This window comes from Entelurus aequoreus, linkage group LG07 (assembly GCF_033978785.1).
Source record: "Entelurus aequoreus isolate RoL-2023_Sb linkage group LG07, RoL_Eaeq_v1.1, whole genome shotgun sequence".
Classification (NCBI taxonomy): domain Eukaryota; kingdom Metazoa; phylum Chordata; class Actinopteri; order Syngnathiformes; family Syngnathidae; genus Entelurus; species Entelurus aequoreus.
The window spans coordinates 69,778,487-69,796,729 of NC_084737.1; the positions used below are offsets into that span (position 1 = coordinate 69,778,487).

General features: G+C 40.0%; 1 protein-coding gene across 1 annotated transcript in view; it reads right to left on the bottom strand.

Annotated features, from left to right (window-relative positions):
• Positions 1 to 307: 307 nt before the first annotated feature.
• The window catches only part of edn3b (endothelin 3b), a 79,067-nt gene continuing 61,131 nt past the window's right edge, over positions 308 to 18,243 (bottom strand). Inside the window, exon 5 of the transcript XR_009826679.1 lies at positions 308 to 318. The gene's annotated coding sequence lies outside the window, so the exon portion shown is untranslated. The remainder of the gene's footprint in view (positions 319 to 18,243) is intronic.

Here is an 18,243-nt window from a genome sequence, read left to right on the forward strand (position 1 = left end):
ATCACAAGTTTTCAACAAACACACAGACAAATAATCACATATAAAACAACTCAATCCAACCATAATTTACCCCATTCCAGGTTGTTTTTGGAGAACCTGACTAAACCTATCTTTTATCAAAAATAGATTCAGCAATTAGTCTTATCGATCCGATTCTCTCCAGGCAGAAAATGTTTACACTTTAAGCAAAACGCTTACCTTGTGATGCGCGCGTGCAACACACTGTCTGCCTGACAGAGAGAGCGGGAGCGGCTGTCGACCTGTAGCTTCTGTGCCATCCTGTTCGTGACGCCAATTTGTGTAGTGGATTGTCCAAAGCTAAGCAGGCAACAAAAGTAGTTTAGTACAACAAATGTATTTATCCATTATCAGAAGTGCAGGTTGCATTGAGTTGGCCGTGCAGACAGACCACATGTTACTCCGGAGCAAACAAGACACACACAAGCCAAAATCACTGTCGAGTTCCGGTCTTCTGCCATTTTTTATATGTCTCTTGTGCGTCATTGTTTTTTATCTAGTGCGTCAATGTCTTTTTGTTTTCCCTATCTGTTCCTTAACAACTCGAATCCTTTAGACCAGAGGTCTCAAACACGCGGCCCGCGGGCCAATTGCGGCCCGCGAGACGTTATTTTGCGGCCCCCACCTTAATATGAAAGTTAAATGTTAGTGCGGCCCGCGAGTTTTAAATGAATGGCGCTTGACAGCGTTGTGTGCGGAGCTGAAGGAATCTACCAATCACGGTGTGGCGAGGGCGTGCCTTGATGGCACTGCCTTGATGGCACTGCCTTAAGTGTCCTCCAGAAACTGTCAACGCATGATCTTTTTCTCCATACAAACAGCGTGCCGGCCCAGACACATGTAGTATGAGGCTTCTGCAGACACACGCAAGTTATTGCAAGACATACTTGAGGAACAGCCATACATGTCACACTGAGGGTGGTCATATTTTATTTTCTAACACTGTTACAAATATGCGCCACACTGTGAACCCACACCAAACAAGAATGACAAACACATTTCGGGAGAACATCCGCACCTAAACACAACATAAACACAACAGGACAAATACCCAGAATCCTTTGCAGCCCTAACTCTTCCGGGCTACAAAAACACCCCCTACCCCCAACCCCGTCTCCTCCCAACCCCGCCCACCTCAACCCCCCCACATACACCTCAACCCCCCCCTATCTCCCCAATTCGGAGGTCTCAAGGTTGGCCTAGTATGCATTGACGTCACTTGCGTGATGCAAGCAGAGAAACATTTTGCCGCTTTTCCACGACACCCGTTCACGCTCTTCCTCCCTCCCTCCCTGCCTCCCTCGCTCGCCCGCCTGCTCGCTCCCGCCCCCGTTGTAAACAGTCCGGGCGGGGAAGACGAGCACTCCGCCGAAGGACTGAGCGACAATACAAAAGTGTGGTGCACTGGACCCCAGCGCTGATACTCCGACAGAGAGTCGCTGGGCGAATCAGACGTGTAACACGTTAGTGGTGATGTTAGCCCGTTCGGGGCTAATTGTGCTACCGTAACTGTAAACTCCACGGTGAGCCCCCCTCCTTCCCCTCCCGTTGGCTCCAGACAGAGACAATTTTTGATGCAATATTTCTTTGTTGAGCATAGGGGCACCCCAACGTGTCTTTCATTTCATTTCATTTTTATTTATCTCCTTCATTGATGTGCATCTTTGATCGATAGACAATTAAACCACAATTATTCAATTATACATTTACACACCAATGCCTGAGAAGGAGCAGGATGAAGAAAAATCGTATATTTTTCTGCCCCCTTCAACATAATACGTAGTCTTACTTAATGATATCATATAAACCAACAAATACATCCAAATATAACGAAAACAAACAAAAAAACACACAAAAAAACACAAGAAGTGCAAAACTTCATGATGTACAAACTGAACAAAAAAAACAAAAGTAATATACACCTCACAGGATGATACAAAACAAATACAAAACCAGGCAAAAAATAAGTAAAATAATAAATATAAAGCAAAATGTAAACACTTATGGCTGTCCATATGATCTTATTGTTCTGTCTTTATATAGTTTTTCAATTGGAATATATTTTTACAATCTTTTATCTCATTGTAAAGAGAATTCCATAGTTTAACCCCCACCACTGATATGCACATTTGTTTTAAAGTTGTCCTTGAATACTGATGTTGGAAATGACCTTTTCTTCTATGCTCTTCATTCTCAGAAGTGATGACAAACATTTTTTGTAAATTTGCTGGTAATGTTTTACTTTTAGCCTTAAACATGACACATAACGTCTGTAACTTTACTAGCTCCTGTAATTTCAATAAACCGGAATTAATAAATAATATGTTAGTGTGTTCTAAGTAATCTACTTTATGAATAATCCTTATGGCTCTTTTCTTTAGTTGATACAGAGAAAGTTGCGATGCACAAGGAATACAATTTGAAACATCATTATACAACTAGACATGCTGAGGAGTATGCAAAATACCAGGGAGATGAGAGAGTGAACCGGGTTGCAAATTTTAAAACCAGTCTACTGAGGCAACAAGATTTCGTCAAGAAAGCAAGCGAAAAGAGCGATGCAGCAGTCAAAGCTAGCTACATGGTGAGTGAGATGGTTGCTACGGCGGGAAAGCCATTCAAAGAAGGTGAATTCATTAAAAAGTGCATGATAGATTTTTTTTAAGAAATCTTTTTTTGCGGCCCAGCCTCACCCAGTTTCTGTATCCAGTGGCCCCCAGGTAAATTGAGTTTGAGACCCCTGCTTTAGACAGTCAACACACTCTGTAGACAGGTTGGCACGACTTAATATTCACTTTTGTCCCACTGGCACAGAATAGAAGAGAAATTAAATGAGCGTACATTCTTGACAGACATGCAATATAGGTCAAAGGTCAGAAATTCTACTACGGGGCGTCCATGGTAATGTTGCTTGGATGGCAACATATGTTGCTCCAAAACCTGTATGTACCTATCAGCATTAATGGCGCCTTCACAGATGTGTAAGTTACCCATGTCTTGGGCACTAATACACCCCCATACCATCACAGATACTGGCTTTTCAACTTTGCGCCTATAACAATCCGGATGGTTCTTTTCCTCTTTGGTCCGGAGGACACGACGTTCACAGTTTCCAAAAACAATTTGAAATGTGGACTCGTCAGACCACAGAACACTTTTCCACTTTGTATCAGTCCATCTTAGATGAGCTCAGGAGAGTTTTAACTTGCACTTACAGATGTAGCGACTAACTGTAGTTACTGACAGTGGGTTTCTGAAGTGTTCCTGAGTCCATGTGGTGATATCCTTTACACACTGATGTCGCTTGTTGATGCAGTACAGCCTGAGGGATCCAAGGTCACAGGCTTACCTGCTTACGTGCAGTGATTTCTCCAGATTCTCTGAACCCTTTGATGATATTACGGACCGTAGATGGTGAAATCCCTAAATTCCTTGCAATAGCTGGTTGAGAAAGGTTTTTCTTAAACTGTTCACAATTTGCTCACGCATTTGTTGACAAAATGGTGAACCTCGCCCCATCCTTGTTTGTGAATGACAGAGCATTTCATGGAATCTACTTTTATACCCAATCATGGCACCCACCTGTTCCCAATTTGCCTGTTCACCTGTGGGATGTTCCAAAAAAGTGTTTGATGAGCATTCCTCAACTTTATCAGTATTTATTGCCACCTTTCCCAACTTCTTTGTCACGTGTTGCTGGCATCAAATTCTAAAGTTAATGATTATTTGCAAAAAAAAAATATGTTTATCAGTTTAAACATCAAATATGTTGTCTTTGTAGCATATTCAACTGAATATGGGTTGAAAATGATTTGCAAATCCTTGTATTCCCTTTATATTTACATCTAACACAATTTCCCAACTCATATGGAAACGGGGTTTGTACTACGCCCCCTAGTGGTGTAAAGGCTCGTAACTTAAACTATGCTCGCAAGTTAATCATAAAGATGACACAGCTCAAGGTTGAAGTACCACTGTATTAGGTACCGTAACCTCTCACTGTTAAAGCCATTAAATGCTATTATTATTATTGTACTGGGAAAAACTTACCACAGGTGTATCCTTTCATCCCTTTTCAATTAATGTCGAATGCATTTGGCAGAAAAAGTCAGGTGAAGCAGACCATGAAGAACAAACTCTCAAGCCATGTTTGGGCTGTGAAGCTGACTGGTTGGGATGTCTGCACAAATAATACCCCAGGATTTAGTGTGGGAATGGGAGTGGATGATATTATAGGTGCTCTCTGCTCAAGTCTTAGACTGAAGCTCCGGGGTAAAGCTTAGTTAGACTTAGCGTGGCATTCCAGTGAAGATGGAATGGATGGTTATATTTGAGCTTCAAAGGAGCAGCCAGGCTCACACCCTGTCGTAGGAGGAAAACAAGCATGTGCAAGGCTCGATTTCAATCTTGTCTTGTAACGTTTGGACAGGTCATTGCATAGAATTTCACCAAAAAAGTCCCATACGATATGATGTTGATATTACCGGCACGTTGCTACACAACAGCTGAGTCAACACTGTGGGAAAACAGACTCTTTTTCATCCTATGTAGACAAAACATTCTCCCAGAAGCAAATCATAATAATGACTGGTAATTATTCTTGTCCTTTAATGTGTTTCCTGTTTTCCAATATTCCAATTTTCTCAGTTGGGGAAACATGTTACTCTCCTTTTAAAGTCAAATTCAGCTTAGCAAAATGCACACTTATACAATGGCACCTCTAAGATAGTACAATTCCAAAATGAAGCTTCTAAAGTTCGACAAATACTCGGGGTTTGAACTGCCGTCATGCATGACGTCATACCACAATACCTCAGTTCAGTCATGAAATGGGGTGGGATTAGAGGGGTCTAAAAATTTAAATCCCTTATACTTCTGGGAAATGTTAATTTTAAAAACTATTGTAGTCTGCTCAGTGGCCTTGTGGTTAGAGCAGGGGTGTCCAAGCTTTTTGACTGGGGGGCCGCATTGGGCTTAGAAATGTGTCCGGGGGCCGAAAGCCTGCATGCAAACTAACACACACACACATATATATATATATATATATATATATATATATATATATATATATATATATATATATATATATATATATATATATATATATATATATATATATATATATATATATGTATATATGAATACCTATTACTATAATAATATAATGGATATATCATTAATAATTATTATAATTGGATATGAAGAGTACCGGTAAGTGAAAGTTACTTCCATGACGACCTCCTTAAGGTTTTTTAATCAATCAGAAATATGAAGCAGCTAAAATGCACCAAACATGGATAAGTGTGGAGAAAGTGTTTTGCATTTTACCCATCCTCCCTTGTAATGGGTGTTACTTAGATTTTTTGAGTGTGTGTGTGTTTGAGTTTGAGTTTGAGTTTATTTCGAACATGCAAGCATACAACATGATACATCACCATTTCCAGTTTCTCTTTTCAACATGTTCGAAAAAGAGTAGGAAGAAGCAGAGCTTATTTAATCCTACCCCTTTTCTTTTACATAACAGTTGCTAAACTTTTTTGTTCACTTCCTGTTCTCAATTTATTCACAATGTACTCCATAAGTAATCACAATAAAAATAAATAGATAAATAATAATTGGTGAAGTAAGTTACATTTCATATGATGAGATAAGTAAGATTATTTTGACAGTGAAAGAATGGATTAATTAAATAAATTCAGAATGTTTATCATGGTTCTCCTTCTTTGTACTTTGTAAACACTTTAAGTTTGAAGAGTTTCTTTAAGTGGATCATATTAGTACGTTGTTTGATTGCTTTGCTTAATCCATTCCATAATTGAATTCCACATACTGATATACTGAAGGTCTTAAGTGTTGTACGTGCGTACAAATGTTTTAAATTACATTTTTCTCTAAGATTATATTTCTCCTCTTTTTTTGAGAAGAATTGTTGTATATTCTTGGGTAGCAGGTTATAGTTTGCTTTGTGTATAATTTTAGCTGTTTGCAAATTCACTATGTCGTGGAATTTCAGTATCTTTGATTCAATAAATAAAGGATTTGTATGTTCTCTATATCCAACATTATGTATTATTATAACTGATCTTTTTTGTAACACCGTTAATGAATGAAGTGTACTTTTGTAATTATTTCCCCATATTTCTACACAGTAACTCAGATATGGTAACACTAGTGAGCAGTAGAGAATATGAAGTGATTTTTGTCTAGAACATGTTTTGCTTTATTCATTATTGACGTGTTTCTTACACGTCAATAATGTGTGTGTGTTGATTAGACATGTTTCATAATATTCACAAAGTTCAATGAGCAGGTTGGTGGATTTTTTTTTCCCTGCACCATGACTAGGGAAGGTTGTTTGGATTGGGTCAAATTAATAAATGATGTGCTCATTGTCCCTGCAAGTACAATTAATGGTTGCGTATATTTCGTTGGCCAACAGATGGCGAGGAAAAAGCAGCTATTAGAGCACTGGCTATTTGTATACACATCTCCCGACCATATTACTTATTGAACTTGTGCCGTCTCAAGGGCCAAATTGAAAACGCAGGCGGGCTGCATTTGGCCCGAAAGCCGTAGTTTGGACACACCCGGGTTAGAGTGTCCGCCCTGAGACTGGAAGGTCGTGAGTTCAAACCCCGGCCGAGTCATACCAAAGACTATAAAAATGGGACCCATTACCTCCCTGCATGGCACTCAGCATCAAGGGTTGGAATTGGGGGTTAAATCACCAAAATGATTCCCGAGCGCAGCCACCGTTGCTGCTCACTGCTCCCCTCACCTCCTAGGGGGTGGAACAAGGGTATGGGTCAAATGCAGAGGGTAATTTCACCACACTTAGTGTGTGTGTGACTTTCAGTGGTACTTTAACTTTAACCTTAACATTTTATCAGTGTTAACAGACTCATATTATCTGTACTGAAGCAACCCACTAGAGTCAGGATCTCATTTTACAATTCCAGAACCACCAAACCTGTCAATGATCGGGATTCATAAAGGTTGTACAATGGTTAATGATGATCGTTTGATGGACTGAGCTTTTTAACATACACGTTGGGTTACACGCTATCATTCGAAATTAAGACAGGTATGAAATAGTTACTTATTTAGCATTAATATACTTTGTTTCATTGACTATGTTTACACCGTAGGCCAAAGTAGCCCAAATCGGATTTTTCTAAATCAGATTTTTTTCTAGCTGTTTACACTGCCTGTAAAATATGATCTTTATCAGACTCCAGTGGAGACGCACACAATGTGGCCCCAATGTGGCCTCGACGTCACAGCATGCACAGTTAGATAAAGCGAGTTGACCGGGTTCAGTTAATGAACAAAGAATTTGCTACTACTACTAAAAAATTTAATAAAAGTCGCCACACCTTAAAAATGAGTGTTTTTTAGGTGAAAATAAATTAAAGTAATATAATGTATATAAAGTTTAATATATCTGGGAGGCTTGTAATCTTTGTATGGCTGTTAAGTGGAGGAGACACGGTGGATCTACTATTTTTCAACTCACTTACGTAAACAACTTACGCAAAGTACGTAACATGTCGCCATTTCTTCGGAATCAAAATATCAAGCCTATTATTTGCGCACTATTGACTAGTGATGCATTCAAAATTTGTCTGTAAGACTTAAGCTGTAAGACTTTGCTCACCGAAACCGGATGTTGTGATGAAGTATTCACTTTTGCTGGCGGGCCGCGTCTTTCTCCATGCACACGGGTGACGTAGCTCGCCTAAAGCTGACGAAAAGGTCACATACAGGACGCATTCAGGTCGCATTGCCGCTTAGACTGGTCAGATTTGAATATATCAGATTCCAATCGGATTTTGACTACCTCCTGACTACCCAACTTTTCCTCTACAAAGGGGCTCGTGGCCCACTCAAATATTAACACTGAACTAGTAATTTTACTTTAGTTTGAATCATACTCAATTATTATATCTTATCTACTTACAGTTTAACAGAACAAACCTAAATGATATGAAATCATATATTAATCACAAAGAATATTATCAAGGCTTAGCCTTAAGATACTTTGTTTCATTGACTATGTTTACACTGCAGGCCAATTCAAAAAATAAATACTCATCAAATACTGTATACTGCAAAAGAAGGCAATCATAAAAAACTGATGAAAAATAAATGTACATACAATCACAAAGTGCTAAGATAAATGCATCGCATCCATCCATCCATTTTCGACCGCTTGTCCCTCTCTGGGTCGCAAGTTTAACTAAATTGATGATAATAATAATAAATATGTTTCTTAACTGAACTGTCAATAATATTCAAGTACAAATGAAAACGCGGCTCCACCACTTAAGTCATGATTTTTGCAAATGAGAAACTTCACTCTGACTTTAGCTCCAGACTTCTTCACATAGTCCACACTTTTGATGTGATAATGTTTACGTTTCTGCGGAATTCCCTTCAACATTGTGACGTGTCTTTGCATTGTTGCCTTGAAACCTTCTAAGTTAAAAAGTTAAGTTAAAGTTAAAGTACCAATGATTGTCACACACACACTAGGTGTGGTGAAATTTGTCCTCTGCATTTGACCCATCCCCTTGATCACCCCCTGGGAGGTGAGGAGAGCAGTGGGCAGCAGCGTAGCCGCGCCCGGGAATCATTTTTGGTGATTTAACCCCCAATTCCAACCCTTGATGCTGAGTGCCAAGCAGGGAGGTAATGGGTCCCATTTTTATAGTCTTTGGTATGACCCGGCCGGGGTTTGAACTCACAACCTACCGATCTCAGGGCGGACACTCTAACCACTAGGCCACTGAGTAGGTTCTCGCACGTAAAGCAGCCAAGTCTCCCAAGTGTGACCAGAGGTGGGTAGTAACGCGCTACATTTACTCCCTTACATCTACTTGAGTAACTTTTGGGATAAATTGTACTTCTAAGAGTAGTTTTAATGCAACATACTTTTACTTTTACTTGAGTATATTTATAGAGAAGAAACGCTACTTTTACTTTTTCCATTTATCTACATTCAGCTCGCTACTCGCTACTGATTTTTATCGATCTGTTAATGCACGCTTTGTTTGTTTTTGGTTTGTCAGACAGACCTTCGAAGTAGGATCTATCTCATACCTGCGTTTAACCAATCAAATACAGTCACTGGTGACGTTTGACTCCGTTTCACCAATCAAACAGAGCCAGGCGATCACATAAAGTTTCAGCGGCAAAACAACAACAAGCTTAAGCTTACATGAACTCAGCGTCAAATTTGAGGAAGCACATTGCGGTAAGTAACATTAGTAGATATTTTGGCTGTCACAGTAGGCTGATGTTAACTTCCCTGCTATGAATCACTGTCAAATGTACATCGTGTGGGGACATTTATTAACGCACTGCAGCCTCATAGACATGCACAGTCGCACGCACGCACACACACACACGCATGCATAGAAACATCAATCAGAAGTGCATGGTGTGTTCCCAGGTTTAGTTAGTTTAGTCTTTATTTGAAGGGACAATGCACAGAAACATTAAGATCAAAGACAGATATGTTCTGTACCAGATTATAGCTAAATAGCTAATTTCCATCTGCAGTCCCTGGCTACCTATATTAAAGAGATACAAAAATCATGCAATAAAATTATGACAATAAAATCATAAACAAGTATTAAGAAAAAAAGTCATAAAATTCCCTTTCATGGACACATACTTAATTTACAATACAACCCTACCTCATTTACATCATCACACAAAGACAATACATGCTCTTGTTCACATCTGTCATCATTTGTAAAAACAACCTTGATTTTATCAGACACACCTCACAATTTACAACAAGAATGCTCTCATGGATAAATATAATACACATTAAGTTGACATGTCAAACAAGGTGCCCACCTTAGTGACCGTGTGAGCAGCTTTGAATGCTCCAAAGCCACGTGCAGCCCACACCTATCAGTTTATGGTTTGAGTAAAGGCTAACTTGTTATTTTCCTTTGTAATCTCTGCCTACTGAGCCTATGGTGCTGTTAAGTTATTGTGGCTCAATTTGCCTTTTATGTTAATGCATTATTATTTAATATATATTATTGTTTTAGTTGCTTAAGAGATATTCCTGGCTCTGAATTTGCTCATTTGCTATTTTTATGTGTTTGTGCATTATTTGTTGCCGTCATCATTAAACGAACAGTTTACTCATCAGTTACTCAGTACTTGAGTAATTTTTTCACAACATACTTTTTACTTTTACTCAAGTAAATATTTGGGCGACTACTCCTTACTTTTACTTGAGTAATAAATCTCTAAAGTAACAGTACTCTTACTTGAGTACAATTTCTGGCTACTCTACCCACCTCTGAGTGTGACATGTGGGGGGGAAACATGGTATAGGAGAACAATTAAACTGAAAAGGTAAATATACAAACAATCAGCCGTAGGGATTGTTCTGGCCTCTCCCTCCCTGTTGCACCTTATTTGAAGCCTTATAAATCAGGCTTCCACCCGGAGACGGGGTGTTGGTCGGTCTCCGCGACACACATGTACACTTAGAAAAGCACACAGGCCTGCCGCTCATTAAACCCACCATCGGACCCTCGGTTGTGTGGTGAAAGGGAGTGGTACCCAGAAAAGTGTGTCCTTTACCACGCCTTATCACCTTGAAAAAGTCTTCGTGTTCACTAAACATGTGCAATAGCTCTCACACTTCCCCTGCAAACCCTTTGGCCAGTGCAGTGTGCAGAAAACATGCATAAAGCAAAGGTGTTGGTGTGCATGCATGGCTTCTACATGTTTAGGCGGAGGGGCGCTTGGTTTTTAGTGTTTTCACACACTAAATACAAAGCCTGGAGTCAATCAGGCAAAGTGTTAAAGTCGTAAAGTGCAAGCAGAAGAAGCAGTAGCTGTAGATGTGGACTGCGAGTAGTGAATATGATTTTTGTCGTCATGGTATTTTGTTTTATTTTTTTACCATTAACTGAACACATTGTAATGGTCATGCCTGGACTGAATTGTATGAAAACCAAAGCGATTTTTCCCATAAGAAATAAGACAAATGGGTTCCAGTCACTCAAAAATATTCAGACGAAACACATTTTATGGAATACACGGGATTCTTATTTAGTCGGGTTTTGAATCAATTAATGGTTTACAAGAATTGATTAAAAAAATTTAAAACGGTTTTGAAAAAAATCTGGATAAAATAACAACATTTTTTAAATGTATTTTTCTACTCACTACACGAATACATCGCACACCAGCAAGAAGAGCTTTTGCAAGCTGTCATTTTTAAACCAAATAATTTACAGTTCTCCCTCGCCACATCGCACTTTAAATATTGCATCTTCACCACATTGCACATTTTTGGGGGGTATTAAAAATAAAATTAAGTATATTTTGCAATTTTTGGGTCCTCAATTAAGCATTTTCAAGCGTTAATAGACTGAAAGTATCATGATCCGTTACCCGGATTTAGTTTTTGAGTCCCTCAGTTCTGTTTTCAGCACCCCTGGGTTTGTGTTTTAGTTGTCATGGGTGCTGATTAGTTTCACCTGCCTCTGATTAGTGTTTGGGTGGCTCACCTGCTCCTGGGCACTAATCAGAGAGCTACTTATTCCTGTTTTTCGGCACACACTGTCTGGCTGTCTTGTTTGCCTTACGCAACAGTTACGTTTGATGATTTCTCACTTCTTTGCTCAAGATTCCTGTGCTAAGTTTTGCTTAAGCTCCCCGTGCGATCGGCATGCGTCTCTTTTGTTGTGTATCTTGTCTTTTGGTATTTTGAATGATTTATGAGGAATAAATAATTTTCTTACCTTCGCCTTGCCTCCGGAGTTCCTGGTGCATTTTGGGAGAATGATTCGCGCAGTACAATGCGACCCAGACGGGACAAAAAGTATCATTGAGTAGGATTGGCCACTCGAGGAAACCCAACCAATCAGAGGGTGCTGTTAAGTATCATGGCCACTGATTGGCTCAGCCTCAGGCAGCATTACAAAATGGTATTTAAAGAGTGTAAATGTGACTAAAAGGTGTTCTTTTGTGTCTAAAGGGCTCTAATAATGTTGAAAAACGTATTTAGAAAGTGGTAAACATCTATTGTATACTCTCACTCAGTGGTTCTTAACCTGAGTTCGATCGAACCCTAGGGGTTCGGTGAGTCGGCCTCAGGGGTTCGGCGGAGGTCAAAACACACCCGACTAATCGTGTAAATAAAAATTTCTCCCTATCGGCGTATTACGGATATGGCAACAGCAGTAGTCAGACTGATTTGCAGGTGTGTAATTTGTTGTGAGTTTATGCACTGTGTTGGTTTTGTTCTTTGGACAAGGTGATGTTCATGCACGGTTCATTTTGTGCACCAGTAAAAAAACACGGTAACGCTTTAGTATGGGGAACATATTCACCATTAATTAGTTGCCTATTAACATGCAAATTAGTAACATATTGGCTCTTAACTAGTCATTATTAAGTACTTATTAATGCCTTATTGCGCATGGCCTTATTATAACCCTAACGCTCTAACCCTGGCCCTAACCAAATAACTCTAAATTAAGTCCTTGTTACTTAGAATATGTTCCCCATACTAAAGTGTTACCAAAAACATATAACTTTGTCTTGAATTTAAACATTTATTTTTTTTATTTTTCACTAAAGAAGGGTTCGGTGAATGTGCATATGAAACTAATGGGGTTCGGTACCTCCAACAAGGTTAAGAACCACTGCTCTAACTATAAAACTAGTTGATTTATAGTTAATTATACCGACTTTGCAGAAATAATTTATTGCGGCCATGTCTGGAACAAATTAAAAGCGATATATAAGTATTGTGAGAATCAGTTTGAACCAAGGATCGTGTTGAACCCCAAGAATCAGAATCAAATTGTGAGTTGTAAGATTCCCGTTTTCTATAAAGGTATTTTTATATGCAGAAAACAATGTGAAATACATACAGTATGAATAATGAATGAAATGGATAACATTTAGCATTACTTTTATGGAAAACTCCTGCAGGCAAAGACGGCGATGAGGGAGGACGGGGAAGAGAAGAGCCTTGCAGACGCCACCTTTGTACTTTGCTACAAGTTCAAAAGTGTTTCTCACCTTCTTTATCACGGACACTTGCAACTTTCTTTGGCCCCGTGGTGGCTTATTTTGCAGTCGTACTCAATAATAAAAATGAAATAATTTGTTGGGGCACTTAAAGGCCTACTGAAACCCACTATTACCGACCACGCAGTCTGATAGTTTATATATCAATGATGAAATCTTAACATTGCAACACATGCCAATATGGCCGGGTTGGATTAGTAAAGTGCAATTTTAAATTTCCCGCGAAATATCCTGCTGAAAACGTCTCGGTATGATGACGTTTGCGCGTGATGTCACAGATTGCAGCGGACATTTTGGGACAGCATGGTGGCCAGCTATTAAGTCGTCTGTTTTCATCGCAAAATTCCACAGTATTCTGGACATCTGTGTTGGTGAATCTTTTGCAATTTGTTTAATGAATAATGGACATAGCAAAGAAGAAAGCTGTAGGTGGGAAGCGGTGTATTAGCGGCCGGCTGCAGCAACACAAACACATAGTGGCTACGTCGTAGCCGGTGTTTCATTGTTTACATTCCCGAACGATGACAGTCAAGCTTTACCATTGGCCTGTGGAGAACTGGGACAACAGAGACTCTTACCAGGAGGACTTTGAGTTGAATACGCATGCTTGTGGAGATGGGACAACAGAGACTCTTACCAGGAGGACTTTGAGTTGGATACGCGCTACCGTGAGTACGCAGCTGTGGCTTCCAAACATTTGATCGCTTGCCCGTACGTGCGTGCCGCTATGTGCATGTCACATACGTAACTTTGGGGAAATATATGTGCTGTATGAACTTTACGGAGGTGAACAGTACTTTGGGCTGTGGGATTGAGTGTGTTGTGCGGGTGTTTGATTTGTATTGGCAGGTTATATGGACGGTAGGGGGGAGGTGTTTGCTATGCGGGATTAATTTGTGGCATATTAAATATAAGCCTGGTTGTGTTGTGGCTAATAGAGTATATATATGTCTTGTGTTTATTTACTGTTTTAGTCATTCCCAGCTGAATATCAGGTCCCACCCGCCTCTCACAGCATCTTCCCTATCTGAATCGCTTCCACTGCCCTCTAATCCTTCACTCTCACTTTCCTCATCCACAAATCTTTCATCCTCGCTCAAATTAATGAGGAAATTGTCGCTTTCTCGGTCCGAATCGCTCTCGCTGCTTGTGGCCATGATTGTAAACAATGTGCAGATGTGAGGCGCTCCACAACCTGTGACGTCACGTTACTTCCGGTACAGGCAAGGCTTTTTTATCAGCGACCAAAAGTTGCGAACTTTATCGTCGATGTTCTCTACTAAATCCTTTCAGCAAAAATATGGCAATATCGCGAAATGATCAAGTATGACACATAGAATGGATCTGCTATCCCCGTTTAAATAAGAAAATCTCATTTCAGTAGGCCTTTGAATCCACCAAATGATAGGTGCGGAAAACATTTGTTACACGCCGTTGTTGGCCGTACCATGACCAAGACGATATACGAAAACTGGGGCAAACGTTTGGCAAAAAATAAGTGGGGCGTACAAAAGCTGAAGGTACCACATTATTTAAAAGATTTATAATCAAACTTGAATTTGCATGTTTTGTACAAAAACTAATTCATGAGAAACAAATTGTTTTTTTCGTACAAAATAACAAAACTCCCTGTCAGCCGCACGTCAAGAACATTCACACTTTTACGAGCCGGAAAAACAACTTGCCTTTTTTGGGGGGTAAAACGCTGCCAGAGTTCATGGACCGCATGCGCATCTAAAAACGTCCAGCAGTTTGTTGGTTCTTCTCTATTACACCTTGATTTCCTTCATGCAGGCTGCGATCAGGAGCATCACGCTCACTGCTAAGGGGGGCAGGCGACGCCTATCGGCCAGGCTGATTGGGAGTTGAAATTGGCCCTGTTGCTCTGTCTCCAGAGGATACACACGTGTGTGCTGTTACACGCAGCGTGGGGGTGAAACTGGAGCGTTGGGACTATGGCTTGGTGGAGCATATGAGCTTGGGAAAAAAAATAAAATAAAAAAAGTAGGGCTAGGCCTTCCCTTTTTTATCTTATTGATACGTTTGTTTGATATTGTCTACACTGCCACAAGTGGTGGAAAAGTGTATTACAACTAAGTACCGCTGCGGCCCTTGAGGACCACAGCTGAGAAACCAAAATTTTAGGTAGCCCTCTAGAACAGTGTTTTTCAACCTTTTTTGAGGCAAGGCACATTTATTTCATTAAAAAATACGGAGGCACACCACCAGCAGAAAACGTAAAAAAAAGAAACTCCACCAGGTCGTCGTGCCTTATTTTGAGTTTGTTGGTGTTTTCCCGTGTGTAGTGCTTTAGTTCTTATCCTGCGCGGTTATTTTGATGGCCCTTCTTGTTTTGTTGGTGTTTTCCTGCAGCAGTTCCATGTCTTCCTTTGAGCGCTATTCCGCGCACCTGCTTTGTGTTAGCAAGCGAGGCTATTTACGTTGTTGCTATCCTTCTTTGCGTGAACAAAGTTAATTGTCATGTCATGTACGGACGTAAGTTTTTGCTGTCCTCCAGCATTCTGTTTCTGTTTACTTTGTAGCCAGTTCAGTTTTACTTTCGTTTTGCATAGCCATTGCCTTTTCCTGACACTTTCCCTTCAGTTCATTTTTTGGTTTAAGCGTTACACACCTTTTTACCTCCACACTGCATATTGGGATCACAACAAATCATCCTCATCTCACCCGACACATTCGCGACTTTTACAAAGCAATTAACTACCTGCTGCCACCTACTGACGTGGAGTATTACGTGGTTACCCTGCCGAGTTGTACGCAGCACAGACACTTAGCAACGGCACATTATTTGCAAATTATAATTATTGATTTGCAAAAAATATTTTTTGGACCAACTAGGTGAAGTTGCATAATTTCCCTTGGCACACCAGACAATATCTCACGGCACACTAGTATGCCGCTGCACAGTAGTTGAAAAACACTGCTCTAGGAAGCGATCGCGGTCCAACAATGGGCCCTGGCCCTATGTTAAGAAACACTGACTTAGAATATGATATGTTTTTATTTATTTTACGATAGCATCTGGCCCTCAAAGTGCCTGCTAAGAATAATTCTGACCCATGTTTAAAATGCATTTGATGACCCCTGCTCTAGGAGCAATTGGTCAGATAGATGGCTCCTGTTAAATCATTGTATGGTGTGATTCCTTTGCATGATTCAAACTTGACCAATGTTTAGGACTGCATGTGGAAGCACGTTCATTTTGTGTGTGGGGGTATGGGGGAGGTCCAGGGCACCGGAGTTCACGAGCAACAGCCTCAAGAAGTTTGTCATCTGAGCCCGCAATTTAGCCATAAGAAGGGTTAAAGGCCTGTCGTTGACCTTGTAAAAAAGGCCAAAAGACAAAAAAAAACCCTGGCTATATAGCCAGCTGTGTCGCACACAGAGCCTTCCAAAATAAAAGGAAGGTACTTCATTATCTTCCAGACAGGTAGATCAAATGTTCCCTTGAAAGACGTATTATTCACTGCGGTTGTTTTGTCAAATCTACGACTACTTTATAACAGATGACAGTAGTCAAGTACAAATCATGATGGTGAACAAATAGTACTTTTATAACATGGCAGATGTTTAGCAAAACTGCAGAGATAAAAAATGACAGTGAATTAAAACAGCAAAAACAGATGCCAGGCTGGATTGAATGTTCAATTACATAATATCAAATATCTAATGTACTGTATTTTTCAGACTATAAGTCACCGTTTTTTTCATAGTTTGTCCGGGGGTGCGACTTATACTCAGGAGCGACTTATGTGTGAAATTATTAACACGTTACCGTAAAATATCAAATAATATTATTTATCTCATTCACGTAAGAGACTAGACGTATAAGATGTCATGGGATTTAGCGATTAGGAGTGACAGATTGTTTGGTAAACGTATCGCATGTTCTATATGTTATAGTTATTTGAATGACTCTTACCATAATATGTTACGTTAACATACCAGGCACGTTCTCAGTTGGTTATTTATGCGTCATATAACGTACACTTATTCAGCCTGTTGTTCACTATTCTTTATTTATTTTAAATTGCCTTTCAAATGTCTATTCTTGGTGTTGGGTTTTATCAAATAAATTTCCCCCAAAAATGCAACTTATACTCCAGTGCGACTTATATATGTTTTTTTCCTTCTTTATTATGCATTTTCAGCCGGTGCGACTTATACTCCGGAGCGACTTATACTCCGAAAAATACGGTATGTACACAATTTACTTCCGGGCCCACCTCTCTTGCAATGACCAAACATCTGAAACAATCTGCTCGTGCCCTATTTAAATGCATTATAAGCAGCTAGCGAAACAAGAGATGTCTGACAACATCGGGAAGCAGCAACTGAAATGAAATGTTTTTATTTAAACGGGGATAGCAGATCCATTCTATGTGTCATACTTGATCATTTCGCGATATTGCCATATTTTTGCTGAAAGGATTTAGTAGAGAACAACGACGATAAAGTTCGCAACTTTTGGTCGCTGATAAAATAAAGCCTTGCCCCTACCTGAAGTAGCGTGACGTCACAAGCTGGAGCGCTGCTCACATTTCCCCATTGTTTACACCAGCAGCGAGAGAGATTCGGACGGAGAAAGCAACGATTACCACGTTAATTTGAGCGTGGATGAAAGATTTGTGGATGAGGAAAGTGAGAGTGAAGGACTATAGTGCAGTGCAGGGCGTATCTTTTTTCGCTCTGACCGTAACTTAGGTACAAGGGTTCATTGGATTCCACACTTTCTCCTTTTTCTATTGTGGATCACGGATTTGTATTTTAAACTACCTTGGATACTATATCCTCTTGAAAATGAGAGTCGAGAACGCGAAATGGACATTCACAGTGACTTTTATCTCCACGACAATACACCGGCGAAACACTTTAGCTATGGAGCTAACGTGATAGCATCAGGCTCAAATGCAGATATAAACAAAAGAAATAAACCCCTGACTGGAAGGATAGACAGAAAATCAACAATACTATTAAACCCTGGACATGTAAATACACGGTTAATGCTTTCCATCTTGGCGAAGTTTAACAATGCTGTTGCTAACGACGCCATTGAAGCTAATTTAGCAACGGGACCTCACAGAGCTATGATAAAAACATTAGCGCTCCACCTACGCCAGCCAGCCCTCA